The sequence below is a fragment of the Lithobates pipiens genome, unplaced genomic scaffold (genome assembly GCF_037356315.1).
Source record: "Lithobates pipiens isolate NorthernLeopardFrog02 unplaced genomic scaffold, aLitPip1_a1.2 Scaffold_19, whole genome shotgun sequence".
NCBI lineage: Eukaryota > Metazoa > Chordata > Amphibia > Anura > Ranidae > Lithobates > Lithobates pipiens.
This window is the reverse complement of record NW_027507764.1, coordinates 87382347-87406252: the sequence shown is the minus strand read 5'-3', so window position 1 is coordinate 87406252 and position 23906 is coordinate 87382347. Positions and strand designations below refer to the sequence as shown.

At 44.9% G+C, this 23906-nt stretch overlaps 1 protein-coding gene across 3 annotated transcripts in view; it reads left to right on the top strand.

Annotated features, from left to right (window-relative positions):
• The window catches only part of MPP7 (MAGUK p55 scaffold protein 7), a 682552-nt gene that overhangs the window by 222887 nt on the left and 435759 nt on the right, over positions 1–23906 (top strand). The gene's annotated exons all lie outside the window — the stretch shown is intronic.

The following is a 23906-nucleotide window of genomic DNA, read 5'->3' as shown; positions in this document are numbered from 1 at the left end:
ATATTGGGGTTGATTTACTAAAGACAATTCCACTTTGCACTACAAGTGCACTTATTTTAGATCTGAGGGGAAGTTCTGAAATGAGGGGAAGCTCTGCTGATTTGATCATCCAATCATGTACAAGCAAAAATGCTGTTTTTTATTTTCCTTGCATGTCCCCCACAGATCTACAGCGACTTTACTTCCAAGTGCACTTGTAGGGCAAAGTGGATTTGCCTTTAGTAAATAAACCCCATAGTCTTTGTTTTATCCAGCTGCATTTACCAGTGCAGTTTATAAAATCCAAGTGAAAGATAAAACTCCAACATGTCAGAAAAAAGTAAAACGCAGAATCACTGTGTGGGAAAAGGGATCACCCCCTCTTATGTTGGATTTTTATTGGACCACCTTTTGCTTTAAAGGGGTTCTGCACTCATAATACAACATTTGCCCATTCTGTTGCCTCTAGTTAATATATCTCATAATGCCACCTGTTTTTTTTTTTTTGATTCACCTACCTTTTGTAATCTTCAGTAGTTTATTTTAAACCCCTGCGGCGATGGGCGGTCTCTTGCGGGGATCAGCGTAATTTCCTGTTGAAGCCCGCACTGTCTCCTGGGATCTCGTTCGTGTAATCCCAGGAGACATTGCGGCTAATGCACCCGACATCTCGCGAGATTTCGGGTGCTACAGCCGACATCTCGCGTGATTTTGGTAATTACAGCCGAGATCTCGCGAGATCTCGGCTGTAATTACCGAAATCACGCGAGATGTCGGCTGTAGCACCCGAAATCTCGCGAGATGTCGGCTGTAGCACCCGAAATCTCGCGAGATGTCGGGTGCATTAGCCGCAATGTCTCCTGGGATTACACGAACGAGATCCCAGGAGACAGTGCGGGCTTCAACAGGAAATTACGCTGATCCCCGCAAGAGACCGCCCATCGCCGCAGGGGTTTAAAATAAACTACTGAAGATTACAAAAGGTAGGTGAATCAAAAAAAAAAAACAGGTGGCATTATGAGATATATTAACTAGAGGCAACAGAATGGGCAAATGTTGTATTATGAGTGCAGAACCCCTTTAATTACAGCCTTTAGTCTGTTGGGATTTGTCTCTACTAACTTTGCATATCTAGACTTACATATTTGCCCACTCTTCATTGCAGAACTGCTTAAGTTCAGTTAAATTTGATGGTGGCCTTTTGTGAACTGCAGTTTTCAAGTCACTCCACAGATTTTCCATTGGGTTTAAGTCTGGGCTCTGACTAGGACACACAAGGGCATGCACCTTTTTCTCCTTAAAACCACGGTGTGGTCATTTTTGCTGTGTGCTTTGGGTCATTGTCATGTTGGAAGGTAAACCTGCTTCCCATTGACAACTTTCTGGCAGCGGGCAGCATATTTTGCTCAAGAATGTGATGGTATTTGCCCCATCTATTTGTCCTTCTATCCTGACAAGTGCTCCAGTCCCTGCTGCAGAGAAACCCCCCATACCAGGATATTACCACCTCCCCATACCAGGATATTACCACCTCCCCATACCAGGATATTACCACCTCCCCATACCAGGATATTACCACCTCCCCATACCAGGATATTACCACCTCCCCATACCAGGATATTACCACCTCCCCATACCAGGATATTACCACCTCCCCATACCAGGATATTACCACCTCCCCACAACAGGATATTACCACCTCCCCATACCAGGATATTACCACCTCCCCATACCAGGATATTACCACCTCCCCATACCAGGATATTACCACCTCTCCATACCAGGATATTATCACCTCCCCATACCAGGATATTACCACCTCCCCATACCAGGATATTACCACCTCCCCATACCAGGATATTATCACCTCCCCATACAAGGATATTATCACCTCCCCATACAAGGATATTACCACCTCCCCACAACAGGATATTACCACCTCCCCACAACATTACCACCTCCCCACAACATTACCACCTCCCCATACTGGGATATTACCACCTCCCCATACTGGGATATTACCACCTCCCCATACCAGGATATTACCACCTCCCCATACCAGGATATTACCACCTCTCCATACCAGGATATTATCACCTCCCCATACCAGGATATTACCACCTCCCCATACCAGGATATTACCACCTCCCCATACCAGGATATTATCACCTCCCCATACAAGGATATTACCACCTCCCCACAACAGGATATTACCACCTCCCCACAACATTACCACCTCCCCACAACATTACCACCTCCCCATACTGGGATATTACCACCTCCCCATACTGGGATATTACCACCTCCCCATACCAGGATATAACCACCTCCATGCCTTACTGTAGGAATGGTAATATTTGGATGGTGAGCTGTATTGGATTCCAGAAGACATATTGTTTTAAGTTGAGGCCATACTTGATTATTTTTTTCTTTAAAACCACAGTTAAATGGAGTTTATGCTGTCGGAGCAGTACAGTAGGGGTTCGGCGAATACATACCGTATTTAACGACGTATAACACTCACATCCTTTTTAAGAGGGAAGTTTCAGGGAAAAAAAACGTAACATTTAAATAAGGAACTTTGAAGCAAAATAAGGGTTAGTTACCATCTGCAGCCTCATCAGTCCACTTCAATGCAGCAGCCTTACCATTGCCTTCAATGCAGCAGCCTTACCATTGCCTTCAATGCAGCAGCCTTACAATTGCCTTCAATGCAGCAGCCTCCCCATTGCCATCAGTGCAGTCTGATCGATGCCCATCTGCAGCCTAGAGGGGACAGGGAGGGGGCGGTATGAGCGCCGACTGGTTACATAAGTGAGAATCTCCTATGATAGACAGAACACTGGTGCAATGGCTTCCCAGGAGATGGGACTTCCTATTATGGAGGCCAAGTAAACGGGAGATTCTCACTGTATGTAATCTGACGACGCTCATCCCACCCCCCTCCCTGTCCCCTTCGACACAGCTAAACTCATATAAAGTATTGGCGTTTAACACGCACACGATTTTCAGGGTGAAAAAGTGCATGTTATATGCCAATAAATACAGTAAATAGTCACTCCATGCAGCAGGTGACGGTGCCGTATTTCAGAAAAACTTGCCAAGCAGAGATTTCAAAAAGTATATTGTCATGGTTTGCCATTTTGTAATAGAGGTTTATTGGAAAATAGTAGTTATGCTAGTTATAGTTTTGCATACCATCTTGACTATTCCTGGTGTAGCTGCTTCTAGTCCAGTAAGTTGAATAGTTATTTTGTAAAGCATATTGTAACATTGGGGGATGTTTAACTCAGTGGCAGGTGCCTTTTCAGTAAGTTCACAGCGAACAGGAACTTTCGTTTAAGGGCATGGTAACTCACTTTTATTAGAAAGGAACAACATAAAGTTCACACATGCACTTGGTTGCCCACACAGGGGTTCTTCTGCCAAAAAAAAAACAATACATGAAAAATGCCAAGCCACCTGGCTCTCTTCAGCAGCACTGCCACCTAGGCTTTACAATTCAGCCCTCCTGGCCTTATAACAGGGTTCCAGCACAACTACTGTACCTCTTTTCAGCTTCCTTGCTGCTCAGGCCTTCCACTTCAGGCTCTCATTTGTCTCAGATGAGCACAGCTTTAACACACACAGTGTCTATCAAGAAAGCAGCCCCTCACTGCTCTGATTCTCAGACTTGGGTTTCTGGCTTTCTCTAGTGCACACCTGCACTCTCTGGACTCCTGGAGACCTCCTGTCTCTCTGGGTGGAGCCCAGAACCCTAATCCTAACTTTGCTATAAGCCCCGGACCCACCTGCTAAATCACCCAGCCAGACTCCTGGCTGTTCCAAAAACCCGGTCCCAGGATTGGAGATTCCATCCCACCCATAACGCTATGGAATCTCCGGGCTCCAGGTCCCCAAGTGGATTTTGCAAACTTTGGAAGAAACTGATAAAACAGATTCCTCCACATTAAATACTCCTGGAGCCCCTCAACCTGCCTATTTGAGAACCCTGGGCGACAATTACCAGGACAGGGAACTGTACTGTCACAATATTCATTGTGCTGCAGTACCGTATTTTAGCACTAGGTGTCAGAATTGCTCAACTATCTGTACTGTACATGTGCAGGCGCACCTCCTAGTATTCTTCTCCTTGGTACCCTATACTGACCTCTGATGTAAAATGATGAACGATCTCTGCATTGCAACTTTTGTACAAGCCATTGTGAAATATTCTATTTCTTTGGTCATTGTACAACTATATTCTAATGCCACGTACACACGACCGGACTTTTCGAGGGACTAGGTCTGACAGACTTTCGACGGAGTTCTGACGGACTTTCCGAATGAACGGACACACAATCACACCAAAGTCCGACGGATTCGAACGTGATGACGTACGACTGGACTAGAATAAGGAAGTTCATAGCCAGTAGACAATAGCTGCCCTCACGTCGGTTTTTGTCCGTTGGACTAGCATACACACGAGCGGATTTCTCGGTAGGAACTGGGTCCAGCAGAGTTCTGGCGGAAAAATTTGAAACATGTTCCATTTCTAAAGTCTGTCAGACTTTTGCAAATCAAAAGTCTGTTGCAGCCCACACACGATCGAATTGTCTGCCGGAATCATTCCGTCTGACTTTTGATGTTGAAAAGTCCGCTCGTGTGTACGCGGCATAAGTTTCTAAAACTTTAATAAAAAAGATTGAAACAGAAAACTGCTATGTGTTGCCCCTGGGCCAATCATTCATATTGAAAGCTGCACACAGTAGCCAGTTTGGTGGGCATGAAGCTGCACAGAAGAATTCTTAATAAAAGTGAACCCAGCTTGTATGGTAACACTTGAGTTTTGTGCTGCTTGCTCAGTTTATGGACCAGGGGCTGCAGTTGAATTGGAAAGTTCATAAATCTCACGCTGAACAGGTTTAGAGAAAACTTAAATCAGGCCTATACTTTTCACATTCAGGGCAAACAACAGATTTTCTTTATCAAATTGGTTTTGGAGCTGGGAGACTCTAATAAATGCACCACCTCCTTTAAATATGACAAAACTGTATATACCCAGAGAGCACAGAACTGGAGTTTGAAGGTGCAGAAAAATCAATCAAAAGCAATATTTGCAAAAAATATAGAAAATCTTATTACATATGACGTGGTAACTCATAGCTTCCATTACACAGAGCAAATAAGTATAAACCAGTTTGTTCTTTAAAAATGAAAAAAAGCGCTGTATGCTAGGATTAGGGAGGTAGAGACAATGGAGAAGATGACAGCGAGCCTGCAGGACCACCTGGACGCGCACAACCTGGTTTGGGAACTGTGGCACTGCCGGGAGGAACCTAGTAATCCAGAACCAGGTACTGGCTGATGTTGGTTGAGCCTTCCATCTCCCCCCCTCCCTCTCCCCCCCCCTCCTTCCTCTCTCCCCCCCTCCCCCTCCCCCCCTTCCTCTCTCCCCCCTCCCCCCTCCCTCTCTCTCCCCTCCCCCCCTCCCTCTCTCCCCCCCTCCCTCTCTCCCCCCTCCCTCTCTCCCCCCTCCCTCTCTCCCCCCTCCCTCTCTCCCCCCCTCCCTCTCTCCCCCCCTCCCTCTCCCCCCTCCCTCTCTCTCCCCTCCCCCCTCCCTCCCTCCCTCTCCCCCCCCCCCCCCCTCCCTCTCCCCCCCCTCCCTCTCCCCCCCCCCCTCCCTCTCTCCCCCCCTCCCTCTCTCCCCCTCCCTCCCTCTCTCCCCCCTCCCTCCCTCTCTCCCCCCCTCCCTCTCTCCCCCCCTCCCTCTCTCCCCCCTCCCTCTCTCCCCCCCTCCCTCTCTCCCCCCTCCCTCTCTCCCCCCTCCCCTTTTCTTTTTCCTTTCTTTTTTTTTTTTTCTCTCTCTCTCTTTCTCCTACTTTCTTCTCTCATCTGTCCCTGTCCATGGGTATCCTCCAGGGACCCATGCGACCACTTATTATGCCGGCAGGATGGTATGTTTGACTGTGGCTGCATAGGTTGTATATATATCCTGCGCTGGACAATCTTGAGAAGTGTATACTGGAACATGGTCTACGGATAGATAGTGACAAAGTACTTGAGAAATTAGCTGATCCATGTAATTTCCATTTGAAAGTTTTGTATTGTTGATTGAAAGACCCTTGCACTTCAACTGTATGCCGAATATCTTTCAATAAAACGTTATTGGAAAAAAAAAAAAAAATGAAAAAAAGCTTTTACAATTGCTTTAATGTCCAAAGAACTTCCGAGAACTGGTGATTGCAAAGCCCCCACACACACATCAGGTTTTCTGCTGATTTTTGTCTTCAGATTTGCCAAAACCACATACCGTATTTATCGGCGTATAACACACTGATTGGTCTTCACTCCTGTTACCAAAGATGCATTTATTTGTGGTTATAGAACATAATATGAGCAGTCTGCTCTGTTGCATGTTATATTTCAGCATTAATGTGGTATTAAACCCATAACCAAAATGGTATTCTATTGCGGCTTACCAATCATTAGATGTGGTGGCTGCATTCGTTTTCTTTTATTCATTTTTTCCCCTCTGTTTTCACCCGCTGATCTGGCCAGTACAATATTTCCTGTATGAGAGCGCCCCCTTTCTCTATGAAGGAGCACAGGGGCACCTTTGGACATCATAATTGTTTTCCGGAGGTAGAGGAGTGTTTGATGTTTTAGCAGATTTAGACAAATTGAAGCTCAACTCAAACTCACACTTAATAAGCAGTTACAGCAGTTTTTCTTTCCTTTTGGGATAAAGGTTTTACATAAATAGAAGCTGATCATCGTAAGCACCCCTGTCTGTAGTAAATGGTTTAGTCTTATCCTTCAAATGAAGGGTCTCCAAACTGTGGTCCTTCGCCTGCCTTTATCTGTCTCTTGGGGCTCACTTCATTCCACTGATATGATACACCAAAAATGGGGTGCCATTTCTCCCACTGACACCAACAATTGGGCACTATTCCTCCCCCTAATACCAAAGATTGGGGCACTGTTCCCCCTGATGCCAGCAAAATGTTCTATTTCCGCTGGCCTCAGTGTGGCTCCCTAAAGTCTGAAGGACAGTAAACCTTGGAGACCCCTGCTCTAACTGCTACATCTGCCAGAGAGCCTGTTCTTTTGAAAATCAACAGACTTGGTGGCTAGATCACCAGTTGAAAATAAAGAAAATGAATACAATGATCACATCTAAGAATTGATAAGCTGCAATATAATATTTGGTTTGGGGTTTAATCAGGGCCGTCTTTAAGGCAGAGCATAAGGGGCAGCTGCCCTGGGCCCTGTCATTGTTGTGGGACCCAAAACAGCTGCCTCATACTTGCCAACTATCCAGGTTTAAATTCCCTTGTCCCTTGAAGTTTCGTTCCTGTGCTGTGTCCCAATATCTCAGTGTGAAGTGCTGGTACTAATGCTGCCCAGCTCTGCCCTATGGTTGTGTACAGGTGACTCACCTGCAGACCCTGTGTTTACATGTAAATAACCGGCATTCGTATGTAAATAGTGGCGACAATACTAAGTAAATGTAATGTATATGTAAATAAAGGTGGCATTCCTATGTATATCATACTCCCCTGCTGTGAGGAGGTGATGTGCTGTAGCTTCTAGCAACTAATCAGTGAGCCATAATGTGTGCTGTAACCTCTAGCAACTAGTCAGTAAGCAGTAATGATATGATGTAACTGCTGGCAACCAATTGCTGCCTGATCTGATAGAGTAAACTGATTTTAAGTCTAGCTGATATTTATTGTATGTCTCAGAGTAGGTGGAGAGGGAAATTGCATGGGGGAGGGGCCCCAAGAAAACATTTGCCCAGGATCCAATCTATATTAAAGATGGCCCTGGGTTTAATTCTGCTTTAATGTAGGGTAGGTGTATAGGCACTACAGATGAGAATGTATGATGAGGCAGTGTTTAATCCTCATATTTCAGTTTTAGAAGTTGTTGAAGCCTGGGCTTCATGCATATGCAAAAAGACCAAATAACATAATTATGTATTCATTAAAAAGTGATTTGTTGAATTTTAAATGCCCCTGGTGTAAGCACCTTTTTGTCAATTTTTTTTTTTTTTTGCAGTAAGCCTTCTGTATAGCAACAGGAGCAAACTCTATATATATATATAATCTCTGTATAGCAACTCTCAGGCCGCGTACACACGCGGGGACTGTTCGCCCAACTTTGTCCGTCAAACAGTTTTGGCAAACAGTCCGCTCAAAATTAGCATGGACGGACATGGCCACACACGACGGACGAACAGTTTGCTGAAACCGTGCGCGATGACGTGAACGGCACGTACGACGGGACGAAAAATACGATGTCCTATACACTGCATTATAGCTTTCGGCGTGAAAATCCTTTCTGAGCATGCGCGGAACTTAGTTTGACGAACAAGCCTACACACGAGGGGACTGTTCGCTGAAACAAGGTTTCAGCGGACAGTTTTTCGTAATTTCCGAAAAACCTTGTTCAGCGGACTGTTCGCTGAAACTGTCCGCTGAAAGCCCACACACGAGCGGACTGTTTGCCGAAACACTGTTCAGCGGACAAATTTGGGTGAACAGTCCCCGCGTGTGTACGCGGCCTTAGATTAAAAAAAGGGTCAGCACTAGATGCTAAGCAGTAGCTAAGAAGGCTCTACTGCAGTGTACGTATGCTGGCATTGAACATGCTTACAGTAGGAGAGTACAAAGTGTGCAGAAAGATGACCTCTTCACCATGCTGCTGCTCCTTCACTGTTCAAGGAGTAATGAGTGGGTGTGTTCTTGGCCAGGCGATAGTCCTGCTGCAGTGAAGGTCAAGAACCTGGCTGTGCTGTCCAGCAAGAGTTTCCTGTACAGCTGCACAATTAATCATTAAATAAATCATGATCTCGATTCAACCCCCCCCCCCCGACAATCTCTATTGCAGGGTTTGCCGATTCTTTCATATAAGTGGAGAGACTTATCTGCTCACTCAGCTGTCAAAAGAAAACATCTGGGCAGTCTGCCAATTTTTTAAAATGAAACATTGTAAGTAAGGCCCCTACTGATCCGCCCCGCGATGATCCGCTCGCTCAGCGGGGATCACTCCGTTGTCCCCGCTGAGCCACACTGTGCGGGGACCGCCCTGTCAGCTCTCTGCTCTCCTCTATGGGGGATCGGATGAACACGGACTGTCTGTCCGTGTTCATCCGATCCGCTCTGCAGACGGATAGAAAAATAGGATTTCCCTCCGTCTGCAGAATCGGACCATAGCAGAGGCAGACAATAGCGGGTGTCTGCGGATGTTCATCCACAGACACCCGCTATTCCATAGGGATGCAGGTATGTCCGTATTTCATCTTCAAACGGATGGATGAAATACGGATATACTGTCCGCATGTGTGAAAGGGGCCTTACTCTTCCTTCTTAGATCAAAGGGAAACACTTTTGTTTGTAAAGAACAAATCTGGGCAGTCTGCCAAGTTTTCAACAACTTGTAAATGCAGGAAGTTTAACCACTTAAAGTCTAAATATTTTTCTCACACTTATTTCTTAAGTTAAAATCAATATTTTTTGCTAGAAAATTACTTGAAACCCCCAAACATTATATATATTTTAGCAGAGACCCTAGGGAATAAAATGTAAATGATTGCAATATTTTATGTCACACTATATTTGCCAATCGGTCTTTCAAACACAATTCAATACACTTCAATGAATAAAAAAAAGTAAACGAAAATGCTGCGAGAATGGTGAGAGAATCCTGATCTATCTTCTAAGCAAAAAAAAAAAAAAAGTGATTTTCATTTTAGAATCGTGCAGCTCTAGTTTCCTGGATCACAAGGATTCCCTCTGCAGGTAAAACGGGTACTAGATCCCTATTTCATATACTGTATGTATTTACCTGTTTCCCTGGATTGCAGTTTCATTGTATTAGTAAATCACATTGTGACTTAAATTCACGAAGAAAAAATATCTGTTTGCAAAATTTAGTGATATAGCAAAAAAATAAATAAAACCCAGTGATAATTAACCACTTGACCTCCAAAACGGTTTAATCTCCTTAATGACAGGGCCATTTTTTTGTGATACAGCACTGTGTTACTTTAACTGACAATTGCGTGGTCGTGCGACGCTGTACCCACATAAAATGTATGTTGTTTACTTTTGGAGGTATTTCATCACCTCTGCACTTTTTTTTTTTTTTTTTTTGCATTATAACCAAAAAAAGAGCAACAATTTTTGATAAAAAAAAAATAAACCAATATTTTTTTACTTTGAGCTATAAAACACATCCAACAAAATATAATAAAGCAAAGGTAATTTCTTCATACATTTTAGCCAATATGTGTTCTACTACATGTTTTTAGTAAAAAAAAAAAAAAAAAAATACCAATAAGCGTATAGTGATTGGATTGCACAAAAGTTATAGCGTATTTGCGTATTTATTTATTTTACTAGTAACGGTGACAATCAGTTCTAGTGGAACTGCGGACATTCTGATACTAGCTGTTATTTTTTACACTTTTTTGGGGACCAGTGACACCTATTCAGTGATCGGTGCTAAAAATATGCACTGTCACTGTACTAATGACACAGACTGGGAAGGGGTTAACAGGGGCGATGAAAGGGTTAACGTGTGCCTAGCCAGTGTTTTGCTGTACTCTGTTAGGCGCTTTTACTAGGGGAAGAAATGGAATTTATTCCCTGCTTTGCAGGGACACAAGTTCCATCCCTTTCCTCCTGTCAGAACAGCGATCTGCCTTTTTCACATAGGCAGATCGCAGTTATGGCTCTCTGCCTAACGATTGGCAGGTGCCGGAAGACATTGGGTACCGCGCACCTGCCGATCAGCTTCTGCTATACTCCCCCTGAAGGGAATTGTCAGAGGACTTGTATATATATGTGTGATCGCTAATGCAGGTACCGCCCGTAGCAGTTAAAAATCACCAATAGAAAGCTCTGTTTGTGTGAAAAAATGATATAAATTTTGTTTGGGTACAGTGTTGCATGACCGAGCAATTGCCAGTTAAAGTGGCACAGTGCTGAATAGCAAAAAAACACTGTGGTCGTGAAGGGGGTAAAATCTTCCAGACAGGGCTGCTGTTAGAGCCCTTTCACACTGACAGCATGGCCACATTAGCAGTAAAGCGCCGCTAGTTTTAGCTGCACTTTTCGGGCACTTTTAACCCCCGCTAGCGGCCAAATAAAGGTTTAAAAGCGCCGCTGCCAAGGAGCTTAGGCAGCACTGTGTACACCGCTTCTAAAGCACCCCAAAGATGCTTGCAGGACTTTTTTCTTTTTACGTCCTGCCAGCGCAACGCCCCTTGGGCTTTCGCACTGGGACTGCAGATGAGCTATTTTTCAGGCGCTTTACAGGCACTATGTTTATCGCTAATGCATCTGAAAAATGCCTCCCGCGTAAAAGGGCTCTTATGCCGTGTACACACGATCAGAATTCCGGCTACAAAAAAGACCGATGAGAGCTTTTCATCGGAAAATGCGACCGTGTGTATGCTCCATCGGAATTTAGCTGTCCAAATTTCCACCAGCCAAAAATTGATAGCATGTTCTTAATTTTCTCGACAGAAAAACTTTCTATCGGAAATTCCGATCGTGTGTATGCAATTCCGACACGTCAAAAATCACACCTGCTCAGATTTAACTACAAGATGGAAGCTATTGGCTACTGGCTATTGAACTTCCTTTTTTTAGTCCCGTCTTAGGTGTTGTATGTCACCGCGTTCTAAACGATCAGAATTTGGTGTGACCGTGTGTAGGCAAGACAGCTTGAGTGGAATTCCGTCGGGAAAACCATCAGAGCTTTTTCCGACGAGAATTTCGATCGGGTATACGCGGCATTAGAAATCATGGAGCCCCATATAGCCTACCTGATGGGGCCCCCTTCCCCTGGTCGAAAGTGACTGAGGACATAGATTTATCAGTCCAATTCTCTGTAGCCTCAGCTGCACAGATGAATGAATAGGAAGCGTTTTGAGGCTTCCTGCTCATCCGTAAACTAAAGCATAAACGGTTTACTATGCTTCAGTGATAAATGGACACAGGCGTGATTGGCACCAATCATTCACGTCACATAGATTTATCAGTCCAATTCTCTGTAGCCTCAGCTGCACAGATGAATGAATAGGAAGCATTTTGAGGCTTCCTGCTCATCCTTAAACGAAAGCATAGTAAACGGTTTACTATGCTTCAGTGACAAATGGACACAGGCGTGATTGGCACCAATCATTCACGTCTTCTTTTAGGAATGGAAGGGGCCAGTAAATGACATTTACCGGGCCTCTTCCTCCGCTCTCCATCGTGAAACCTCCACGTGTGTGTGCCCGCAGCAGCTTCCGGCAGGAGAAGAGAGGGGGAACCAGAAGCTCTGCGGGGGAAGGGGCACACGGGGGTCCTGGACAGCAGATGGAAGGGGCACAGGTGCTAAAACCAATCCCCCTGTAGTGCAGCCGGAGGGAGAAAGAGAAGAGAAGAAGCTGGCAGCACAGCAAGGGGAGGCAGAAGAGGATCAGTGTCTGCAATAAGACAGTACAGCCGGACCTCCTACTCAGCAGGTGCTCAGGCCTCCCCTTTTGAACTGATGGAGTCTGGGCCCAGTACAGGAGGGCTGGCTGTGCTGCCTTATCAGCGGCCCTGCTTCCGGAGGCCAAGTAGTCATTACATGCATCACTGGACTCACCTGTGTTTGTAACATTAGCCTAGAGTTCTGCTTTAACAACATATTTAGAAAAGCTTTAAATTCTTTGAAGAATTGCCTTGCCAGATTTTTTACATGGGGCTTTCAGCAGACATATCCGTTATATAAATCCATTCCCTCCTCTGTTTATTCCTTAATACCAATAAAAAAGGTAAATAGTCGGTAGGCTCACTCCTCGGAGGTGTACGGCAGGGATCACACATCTAGCCGGCTGTAGACAGTAACATGGCTTCCTGTCTGCTCTTGTCATTGATCGTTAGAACACCGTATAACTTTCACGGATGAAGTACCTTTATAGATTTTCCAGATCCAAATCGCTGCAGTATATAGGCAGAATATCAATGCCTTTAGTGTCCTTACAGATTTAGGTTTTTTTGGCAGCGAGATCAAGTGCAGTTCAAACTGTCTAGACGAAGATGTAAATTACTGTGATTAGGTAGACATAAGGCTGTTTCATTGATGTGGGTGGGGGGATTGGTCTGCATAGGAGAACATTACATTGGTATATTGGCTGGCATTCCTGAAAGAATTCCAGCAGATTTGCCAACGGGAAAACAATGCAAGAAAAAGTGATATGTGCCAAGTGGAACTACTTTGTATTTTTTGAGTATAGCTTATACATGTCCCTGGTTTTCAGGGTCAGGTCTAGATTTTGGAGATTTTTTTTTTTACCCCTAAATGTTCTTGATAATCTGTATAAAGCCTCATACACACGATCGGACTTTGTACAAACTTTCCTGTGGATTTTTGTAAAAAGGGCGTCGGCCGTGAACTTGTATTGCATACACACGGCAGGACTTTTTCAGCCAACTTTCACCAAATCATGTGTTTTTTCTGCTCTTTACCGCCACCTTTGGTCAACTTCTGTATTGTTGTCTGATCTTTTGCATTGGTTCTGAGCATGCGTGTTTGTACTTTGTACAAAAGTCCTATGGTTTTCTGTACACACGATCGGACTTTGCTCCATCGGACTTTTGTTGCCGGAAAATTTGTCCGTTCGCACAGCCAACAAAAGTCTGATGAAAACCGAAGAAGTTTGTCCAATGGAGCGTACACAGGGTCGGATGTTGCCTTAAAATAGCTAATTTGCACGTTTGTTGTCAAAAAGTCCGATCGTGTGTATGGGCCTTAAACCAATAACCAATGGCACCATGAAATTCCTCTTTCTGCTGCTTGTATTTATTTTTTTTAATAATGTAGTAATTATTGTTATAATATGATATACTGATGAGTTTTATTTAACCACTTGCCGACCGCCTAACGCCGATGTACGTCGGCAGAATGGCACGGGCAGGCATAAGCACGTACATGTACGTGATTTGCCTCCCGCGGGTCGGGGGCCCGATCGGGCCCCCGCCCGGTGCCTGCGGCGGTCGGTTTTCGTTCGGGAGCGATCCCGGACGAGGGGACGGCCATTCATTCATGGCCACCCCCTCGCGATCGCTCCCGACGAATAGAAATCCCCGGTGACATCACTTCCTCTCCTGTAATGTAAACACAGGAGAGGAAGTGATGTATTCTCTCCTCCGTGTCGGTATTTTTCGTTCCGACACGGAGGAGAGCGGATCAGTGAGTTGCACCAACACATCCCACACACAGTAGAACATGCCAGGCACACTCACACCCCCCCTTTACCCCCCGATCACCCCCCCAATTACCCCTGCCCCCCAGTCACAGTGACACCAATGTCATTTTTTTTTTTTTTTTTTTTTTTTTTGCATTGGTGTCATTTGTGACTGTAATAACTGTTAGGGCAGTTAGAGTTAGCCCCCTTTAGTTCTAATGTACCCCCCTAACCCCCCCAATAAAGGTTTAACCCCGTGATCACCCCCCGTCGCCAGTGTCACTAAGGCTGGGTTCACATTGCAGCGGTTTATGAGAACGAATGTGATTCGCACCGCACTGCAGTGCAAATCACATCCGATCTCTGTGCGATTCGAGTTCAGCCATTCGCCGCACCCGCCGCACCCGCCACACCCGCCGCACCCGCCGCAAATTCGCACGGGACCCTTTTTTTGGCCCGCAGCAGAATCGGATCGCATGGGTGTTCACACCATGCGATCCGAGTTTGCAGATCGCACTGCGATATGCGAACTGATCTGGGGGTGTCAGTAACATTTCACTGACACTCCCAGCAGTTCGCATAGGGCAGTGTGAACTGCCGCCGGGAGGCATGCGATGCGGGAACCCGCCGCGGATTCGCGGCGTTTCCGCATCGCTCCAGTGTGAACCCAGCCTAATAAGCGATCATTTTTCTGATCGCCGTATTAGTGTCCCAGGTGACGCTAGTTAGGCAGGTAGGTATTTAGGTTCGCCGCAGCTTTTTATAGCGCCAGGGACCCCCATATACTACCGCATAAAGCCCCCTGATTGCCCCCTAGTTAACCCTTTCACCAGTGATCACCATATAACTGTTACAGGTGACGCTGGTTGGTTAGTTATTTTTTTATAGTTTCAGGGCACCCGCCATTTATTACCTAATAAAGGTTTAACCCCCTGATCACCCGGCGGGTGTCATTTGTGACTAATAACTGTTAGGGCAGTTAGGGTTAGCCCCCTTTAGTTCTAAGGTACCCCCCTAACCCCCCCAATAAAGGTTTAACCCCGTGATCACCCCCCGTCGCCAGTGTCACTAAGGCTGGGTTCAGATTGCAGCGGTTTGAGAACGGATGTGATTCGCACTGCAGTGCAAATCACATCCGATCTCTGTGCGATTCGAGTTCAGCCATTCGCCGCACCCGCCACACCCGCCGCACCCGCCGCAAATTCGCACGGGACCCTTTTTTTGGCCCGCAGCAGAATCGGATCGCATGGGTGTTCACACCATGCGATCCGAGTTTGCAGATCGCACTGCGATATGCGAACTGATCTGGGGGTGTCAGTAACATTTCACTGACACTCCCAGCAGTTCGCATAGGGCAGTGTGAACTGCCGCCGGGAGGCATGCGATGCGGGAACCCGCCGCGCATTCGTGGCGTTCCCGCATCGCTCCAGTGTGAACCCAGCCTAATAAGCGATCGTTTTTCTGATCGCTGTATTAGTGTCACAGGTGACGCTAGTTAGGCAAGTAGGTATTTAGGTTCGCCGCAGCTTTTTATAGCGCCAGGGACCCCCATATACTACCGCATAAAGCCCCCTGATTGCCCCCTAGTTAACCCTTTCACCAGTGATCACCATATAACTGTTACAGGTGACGCTGGTTGGTTAGTTATTTTTTTATAGTTTCAGGGCACCCGCCATTTATTACCTAGTCTCACTAGTGTACCCCTAAATTTAGGGGTGTCTACTTTCCAAAATGGGGTCATTTGGGGGGGGTTTGTGCCATCTTGGCATTTTATGGCCTTCAAAACTGTAACGCCCTTAGAAAGCCTGAAGGCGGTGCTTGGTTTTCGGGGCCCCGTACGCGGCTAGGCTCCCAAAAAGTCCCACATATGTGGTATCCCCGTACTCAGGAGAAGCAGCAGAATTTATTTTGGGGTGTCATTTCACATATGCCCATGGCATGCGTGAGCAATATATCATTTAGTGACAACTTTGTGAAAAAAAAAAAAAAAAAAAAAGTTTGTAATTTTCCCGCAACTTGTGGCAAAATATAAAATATTCCATGGACTCAACATGCCTCTCAGCAAATAGCTTGGGGTGTCTACTTTCTAAAATGGGGTCATTTGTGGGGGTTTTGTGCCATCTTGGCATTTTATGGCCTTCAAAACTGTAATAGGTAGTGAGGAGTGAAGTCAAATATTTACGCCCTTAGAAAGCCTGAAGGCGGTGCTTGGTTTTCGGGGCCCCGTACGCGGCTAGGCTCCCAAAAAGTCCCACATATGTGGTATCCCCGTACTCAGGAGAAGCAGCAGAATTTATTTTGGGGTGTCATTTCACATATGCCCATGGCATGTGTGAGCAATATATCATTTAGTGACAACTTTGTGAAAAAAAAAAAAAAAAAAAAAAAGTTTGTAATTTTCCCGCAACTTGTGGCAAAATATAAAATATTCCATGAACTCAACATGCCTCTCAGCAAATAGCTTGGGGTGTCTACTTTCTAAAATGGGGTCATTTGTGGGGGTTTTGTGCCATCTTGGCATTTTATGGCCTTCAAAACTGTAATAGGTAGTGAGAAGTGAACTCAAAAATTTACGCCCTTAGAAAGCCTGAAGGCGGTGCTTGGTTTTCGGGGCCCCGTACGCGGCTAGGCTCCCAAAAAGTCCCACATATGTGGTATCCCCGTACTCAGGAGAAGCAGCAGAATTTATTTTGGGGTGTCATTTCACATACGCCCATAGCATGTGTGAGCAATATATCATTTAGTGACAACTTTGTGTAAAAAAAAAAAAAAAATTTTTTTTTTGTCATTATTCAATCGCTTGAGGCAAAAAAATAAAATATTCAATGGGCTCAACATGCCTCTTATCAATTTCCTTAGGGGGTCTACTTTCCAAAATGGGGTCATTTGGGGGGGTTTTGTACTGCCCTGCCATTTTAGCACCTCAAGAAATGAGATAGGCAGTCGTAAACTAAAAGCTGCGTAAATTCCAGAAAACGTACCTTAGTTTGTAGATGTGACAACTTTTGCGCAAACCAATAAATATACAATTATTGACTTTTTTTTTACCAAAGACATGTGGCTGAATACATTTTGGCCTAAATGTATGACTAAAATTGAGTTTATTGGATTTTTCTAATAACAAAAAGTAGAAAATATCATTTTTTTTCAAAATTTGCGGTCTTTTTACGTTTATATCGCAAAAAATAAAAATCGCAGAGGCAATCAAATACCATCAAAAGAAAGCTCTATTTGTGGGAAGAAAAGGACGCAAATTTTGTTTGGGTACAACATTGCATGACCGCGCAATTACCAGTTAAAGCAGCGCAGTGCCAAAGTGTAAAAAGACCTCTGGTCATTTACCAGCAAAATGGTCCGGTCTGAAAGTGGTTAAAGTGGACCTGAACTCAAAATGTAAAGATTTCCTTTTCTTTAGGGATCATGTAGAAGTAATAACTGTGCCCAAATAGTACCCTGGAGGTTTTTTTTTTAATTTTTGTGCCTCTTAAAGCAGAGTTCCACCCAGAGTTTTTCACACCTCACCATGCAGCACTAATGAAAATCCTTATAGTGGTTGTAAACCCTTAAAAAAAAAAAAAAAAAAACTCTGCAAGACAAGGGCAAAATGAGCTAGTATGTATAGCATACTAGCTCATTATGAATTACTTGCCTGAGATCGAAGCCCCCAGTGGTCCTCGTTCACTGCTGCGGCAGCCGATTTCGCTCCCAGAGTTACTTTCGGGTATCGCGTGCTCTGGCGATGTGATTGGCTGGAGCCATGATGACATCACTCCCGTGCACGGGAGCCGCTGGTAACGGCACAGTCTAACTGAAGCAAAGGCACACACGTGCCATTGCTTCCGTTTGCTTCAGTGCGCATGTGCCGATGACGTTGGCACATGCAAATACAGGGATATCTCCTAAACCTGCATGGTATCCAGTATAGCTACAGGTAAGTCTTATTATAGGCTTACCTGTACAATCACTTTAAAATTAATTGGCAATTTATTTTTATTATTTTCCTGTTCACTTACCTGATTTATGCCTATATATAATTTCACTTCCTCCTCTAGGAGGCCGTAGCCGCAGACGTCATTTGCGGTTTTGCATTGGCTCCTGGGGGATCTTGGTCAGCTTGCCATGGCATCTCAGAATATTCTTGGGTAGCTTGGCACTGCACAGCTCCAGTAACATTTAACATTGGCATTTATGGAAAATCTTGGCAGCTTGGCATAGCTGTTGCCGCCGCCAAGCTGACCAAAATTTGCACTGAACTGCACATGCACAAGATTGGCAGGTGCATACTGGGTAGTCAGCATGCATGGAATCCAGGAAGAAGGACACTGTGGCTTCAGATGCCCACACTGGAGATGACCGCGCTTTTCAGGAACTTCACAAAGTAAGAAAACAATGCTGCACAAATAGAAAACTGGGCATAGTTTACAGCATAGCTTTGTTATATTGCACGAGGCATGAGTATTCTAGGTTTTGTTTTTTTACCTTTTAAAGGTAATATTTCAGCCGGAACTCTGCTTTAAAGAGGTTGTAAACCCTCACATACTTGGAGATATTAAAAAGTTTTGAGACTAGTTTTGTAACATGCCAACAGATGGCAGCACAGGGCTGCACGCCCAGTCACAGGGAGCACCGACCTCAGTGTGCCAAAAGACATCGTCCTGTGTACTTCAGGGGCTGTGCAACTGGTGCTATTCTGACGTCTGCTATTTCATCATGGACAAGCAAGTTAGAACAAAAAGCAAATGTGAAATTCTGCATTAAACTGGGAAAATTTGCCACAAAGATGTTTGACGTGATTCAGCAAGTTTACGGCAATGGTACAATATTTTTGCAAATTAGGTACATGCTGAAATTTCGGCTGCTGAAAATTATCAGCCCAAAAAAAAAAAAAAAAAAAAAGAGAGCCGATAATGGATGCTGAAATGGGGGCGGGGTCCGCCCAGGTGCCACCCATTACAGGGGTGTCATCCTGTCTCGTCCCAGTCTTCCTCTCCCTCCTCCTCCTTCCCCCTACCCCTCTTCCCTCTCACAGAGCGGTGATCTCCATGTGTCACGGAGCTGGAGCTGAATTGCCTGGGCAGCAGTAACAGTGTCCCACCTCCTGTGAGAGACAGCACACTGATCCAGTGGTGGGACATTAAATTAGTGTGACGTGATCACAGAAAGTGGGACACACGAAGATCACTGCTCTATCTGATCCGGGCACTGGTGAGGCTGCATAACGGTCACTGGCAAGGGTGCATCTGACGGTCACTGGCAAGGGTGCATCTGACGGGCACTGGCAAGGATGCATCTGACGGGCACTGGCAAGGGTGCATCTGACGGGCACCGGCAAGGGTGCATCTGACGGGCACCGGCAAGGGTGCATCTGACGGGCACCGGCAAGGGTGCATCTGACGGGCACCGGCAAGGGTGCATCTGACGGGCACCGGCAAGGGTGCATCTGACGGGCACTGGCAGGCTGCATCTGACTGGCACTGGTGAGGCTGCATTGATCTCTTGTATTATGTCTGCATTCTCTGACCATCCCCTGTATCATGTCTTCTAGAGGTGCACCGAATGGCAATTTTGCTAATACTGTTTGCAGTGTGTTTTAAGTTTTAAGAGATTGCAAACATGATACAAGAGATGGTTAGAGAATGAGGACATGATACAAGAGATGGTTAGAGACTGCGGCATGATACAAGGGATGGTTAGAGACTGGATACTGCATTTTTCTTGACCTTTCTTGCACTAAAGGTGCCAATAATGGCCAACAATAAATTCATATTAATTTAAATTGATGATATTAATTACAAAGTTGAATATAATACAATTATATATAAAAATATTAATATTTTTCAAAAACTGTCATTTTCGGTTTCGGCACCAAATTTCCATTCGGTGCACCACTATTGCAAATGACATCCAATTGCTACTGACCTGGACGTTTCTAGAGGTTAATAAATATATGTAGTAATATTGCTTAGAAGAGTTTTTCTTTTAAAGGATAAGTAAAACAGATTCCCATAGGATTCTACGAGATCGTCTCTAAAGACAAGAGACACTCTTGGTTGCATGGAACTGAATGTGAATCTACGGCATCGGTGGAACACTAATATTCAACACACGAATGTAAACAGAGTGGATGTGGCAAGTGGGGTAGATTTGTATAGTTTGGGAAGGATAGGTAGAGGTGTCCGTCAAACACTGGCATTTGATCCAGTCCAAACTATAACTTGTCTACAGAACTTATCATCATGTGTATTTCTTCTTGATTTCTTATTTTATTTCTTTTATATTGGCGTGCTTCTTTGACATGTCATTTGGTGTTCAGGAGAAGGCAAAGATTTAACGTAATGAATTCATATAAAGTATGGTATGTTGAGCAATTTTTATAAATTGACCCATCCAAAGACAATAATTCAAATGAACTCTAGTGCTCCTAAAGGAGAAGTAGAGCTGTACTCTTTTGTCCATACTTCTCCTGGGGATCACAGTCCACGGTCAGCTGACCTCTCTCAGCCAATCCAAACTCTGGATCAATCCCGACTTTAAAGTGGTTGTAAAGTCAGAAGGTTTTTATCTTGATGCATTTTATGCCTTAAGATAAGAAAAACCTTGTGTGCAGCAGCCCCCCTAATACTTACCTTAGCCCATCTCGATGCAGCAATGTTGCAGGAGTTTCTCAGATGCCTGGGACTCTCCTTCCTATTGAGATGGCAGAGCGGCGCCATTGGCTCCCATTGCTGTCAATCAAAGTAATTGAGGCAATGAGCGAGGGGGCTGGATCAAGCCTCGCCTCTGTGTCTGAATGGACACAGAGAGCAGCGGCTTGGCTTGGGTGCCCCCTAGCAGGCAGTTTGCTGTGGGGGCTCTGGACAGGAGGGAAGGGCCAAAAGTGCAGGTGAAGGACTCAAGAAGAGGAGGATCTGGGCTGCTCTGTGCAAAACCAAGAGCAGGTATGTATGACATGTTATTTTTAATGAAAAAAAGTGTGACTTTAGCATCACTTTAATGTCAGGATCCACCTAGATCCCTGACCAGCAGTTGGCTCAGCCTCTCAGTGCACCACTGGAAGACTGAGCCAGCCACTCCCACCCCCAGCACAGCCCAGTGCTCCAGTGAGTGCTGGAGGGGCATAGAGCCGATGATGGACAGCAATCAGCTTTCTGCTCGTTGAAGACCAAGAACTGAGCGAGCAGCGGTCTTTGACCGCTTGGCTCCTGGTCTAAGAGGTGGCAGGGAACAGATGCAACATTGAAGTGATGCTGCATCCACCTAGATGAGGCACCCATCACAGAAAGTAGAAAATTTGGTTGAGAGAAGAGAGGTTGTTATCTTACCCCCCCCAAAGAAAAGAAAGGTTAACCTTTCTATTTCTGTCCTGATGACACCCATCTAGTTTGGACTTTTAACACCCATTAATTTCCCATAGATTTTAGGTAGATCAGCAGCCACTAGAACCTTTGGAGGTTACAGCAGGCCAAAAAAATGATAGCTTTCCATTGGCCCGTCTCTTTAAATTGTTTTACTTCTAGCCAGATATTTGCCTGAAAATTGTCTTTGAATTTAAACCATTCCTTGAACTTCTTTCCAGCTTTGCGTAGATGTATCAGGCATTCAGACTGAGACGTCCTGCTCTTTACAACAGGTGCTGTGCTTTTACTTGTGGCTCAAGTACAATAAGCTTACTCTTCAGAAGTGCCCAAACTATTAAAAACAGATGTGATGTCATTTAAATCCATATTCCGAGCGCTGGGATGCACCGGTGGGATCGCCATCACTGGCAGTGTCTGAAATTGCGGATTTAGGACAAATAGATGGGATTTGTACAGTGGTTCTGTTCGCTACGCCAGGCCAAGTAGGTGACGGTGCTGCTGAACACACATCGCCGAGCCCTTTATGTTTTCCCCGAGGTGATTCAACTCTTTGGTCTGGAGATGCAGTCTGTGTAAAATGGTGCATTGCTTGGATCCAGTTCAGAAACATGCTGCTTTTTATTTCCTACACGAGAACAAGCAGGCCCGGTGCTTTAAGTGTGTGGTTCTAGTTGAATAGCAGCAATTCTGTGGTTTTGGAGGATACCTTTGTAAAAACGAGTAATTGTTGCTTTCATTTCTTGGAACAAGCTGTACTTCTGGAGGCCGTTTAATCAAAACTCCAGTCAAACGGCATTCGTACTCTTTTTAAAACACAGCACAAATGGACTGGAACTGTTTTACTTGACAAAAGACTTAAAGTTCTGTTTAGCAGTTCTTGTGATCCAGATACATTTATCAGTCGGGTCCATTGCAGCTAAGTAATCCAGCTTGGTCACCGACTTGCCTCCAGCCTGACAGTGAAGGAACATCACCCCACCGAAGAGGTCATCACATTCCTCCTCTCTGCCTCTGTAGAAAGGCACATCTAATGTAGTTGTCTCACTACTGCTCTTCCCTCTCCCAGTCGTATTTCAGCTGTGCAAGGAATTATTTTATAGGATTTTTATATAGCGGCAACAGTTTACACAGCACTTTACAATATAAAGGGGAATAGTACAATTCCAATACCGTTCAATACACAAGGAATAGAAGAGTCATGGAGCTTACAACCTGAAGGGTGGGGGATGTGATACATAAGGCAACAGCTGCTGGGGATGATCTGACGGAGGTGACTCAAGTACAGTTCTTAGGTCAAGGTGGAGTAGGCTTCCTTGAATAAGTGAGTTTTCAAGAATCGCCGGATATGGTAGGAGCTGACGGGACATACTGGGGCAGGAAGTTCCAGAGGATGGGAGAGGCTCTAGTAAAGTCCTGGATGCGAACATGGGAGGAGGTAACAAGGGAGCTAGAGAGCAGGAAGTCTTGGGGGGAGTGGAGGGGACAATTTGGGCGATATCTGCAGATGAGGTTGGTGATGTAGTTGGGGGCGATGTTGTGGATGGCTCTGTATGTTGTGGTTAGTATTTTGAATTTTATACGATGGGGTAGGGGAAATCAATGAAGAGACTGGCAGAGAATTACAGAAAGACAATATTAATAAAATTATTGACTCAATTATTTAATATAGGTGTTTTTAAAAACACAATGATTTTTTTTTTAAATAAATATATGTGATGATTTCTGGCTTCTATATTGCTTGGTGTGTGTTCTCACCATTTAAAGTGTAAACCCTCACCTTGTAAAACAAAACCCATTCTGTTTAAATTAGAAATGAAAGGCAAAACATTTTGTGCTTATATATATAAAAAAGGGGAAAAATGTATTTATCGTGTTTTTTTTTTCACATACTCTATTCTCAGCTGCATAAGGAGCTTGGAGAACTGGGAGAGGAGAAATGGCAGAACACTGGTCTTTCCAGTGAATGGCTATGCAGGCGGGATGGGGTGGTGTCAGGACAAATCTGATCATTGGAGGAGAGCAGATACAGCTAGAAAACTGACCATGCTGTGCTATCATGCCTAGTGTGGTAAATTTTTGCTAGAAATACAGAGGGACTGGCAGGAACACCAGGAATTGCACACAAAGGAAGCAATACAAAGAGAACAGGATTTTTTTTTTCCTATAGTGAGGCAACAATGTTGCCTTTGCCACACTGAAATCCAAAACAATATTGTCAGCCCTTTCTGAATATTCCACTGCTGGATTACCAGACACGTCGCCTTTTTGTTATAGAGATGAGGGGTTCTGTAGTCCATCACGGGGGAATTTGGGTAGGGCTGACAGTGGTGTTTAAGGTCTCAGTATAGCGAAGACAGTGT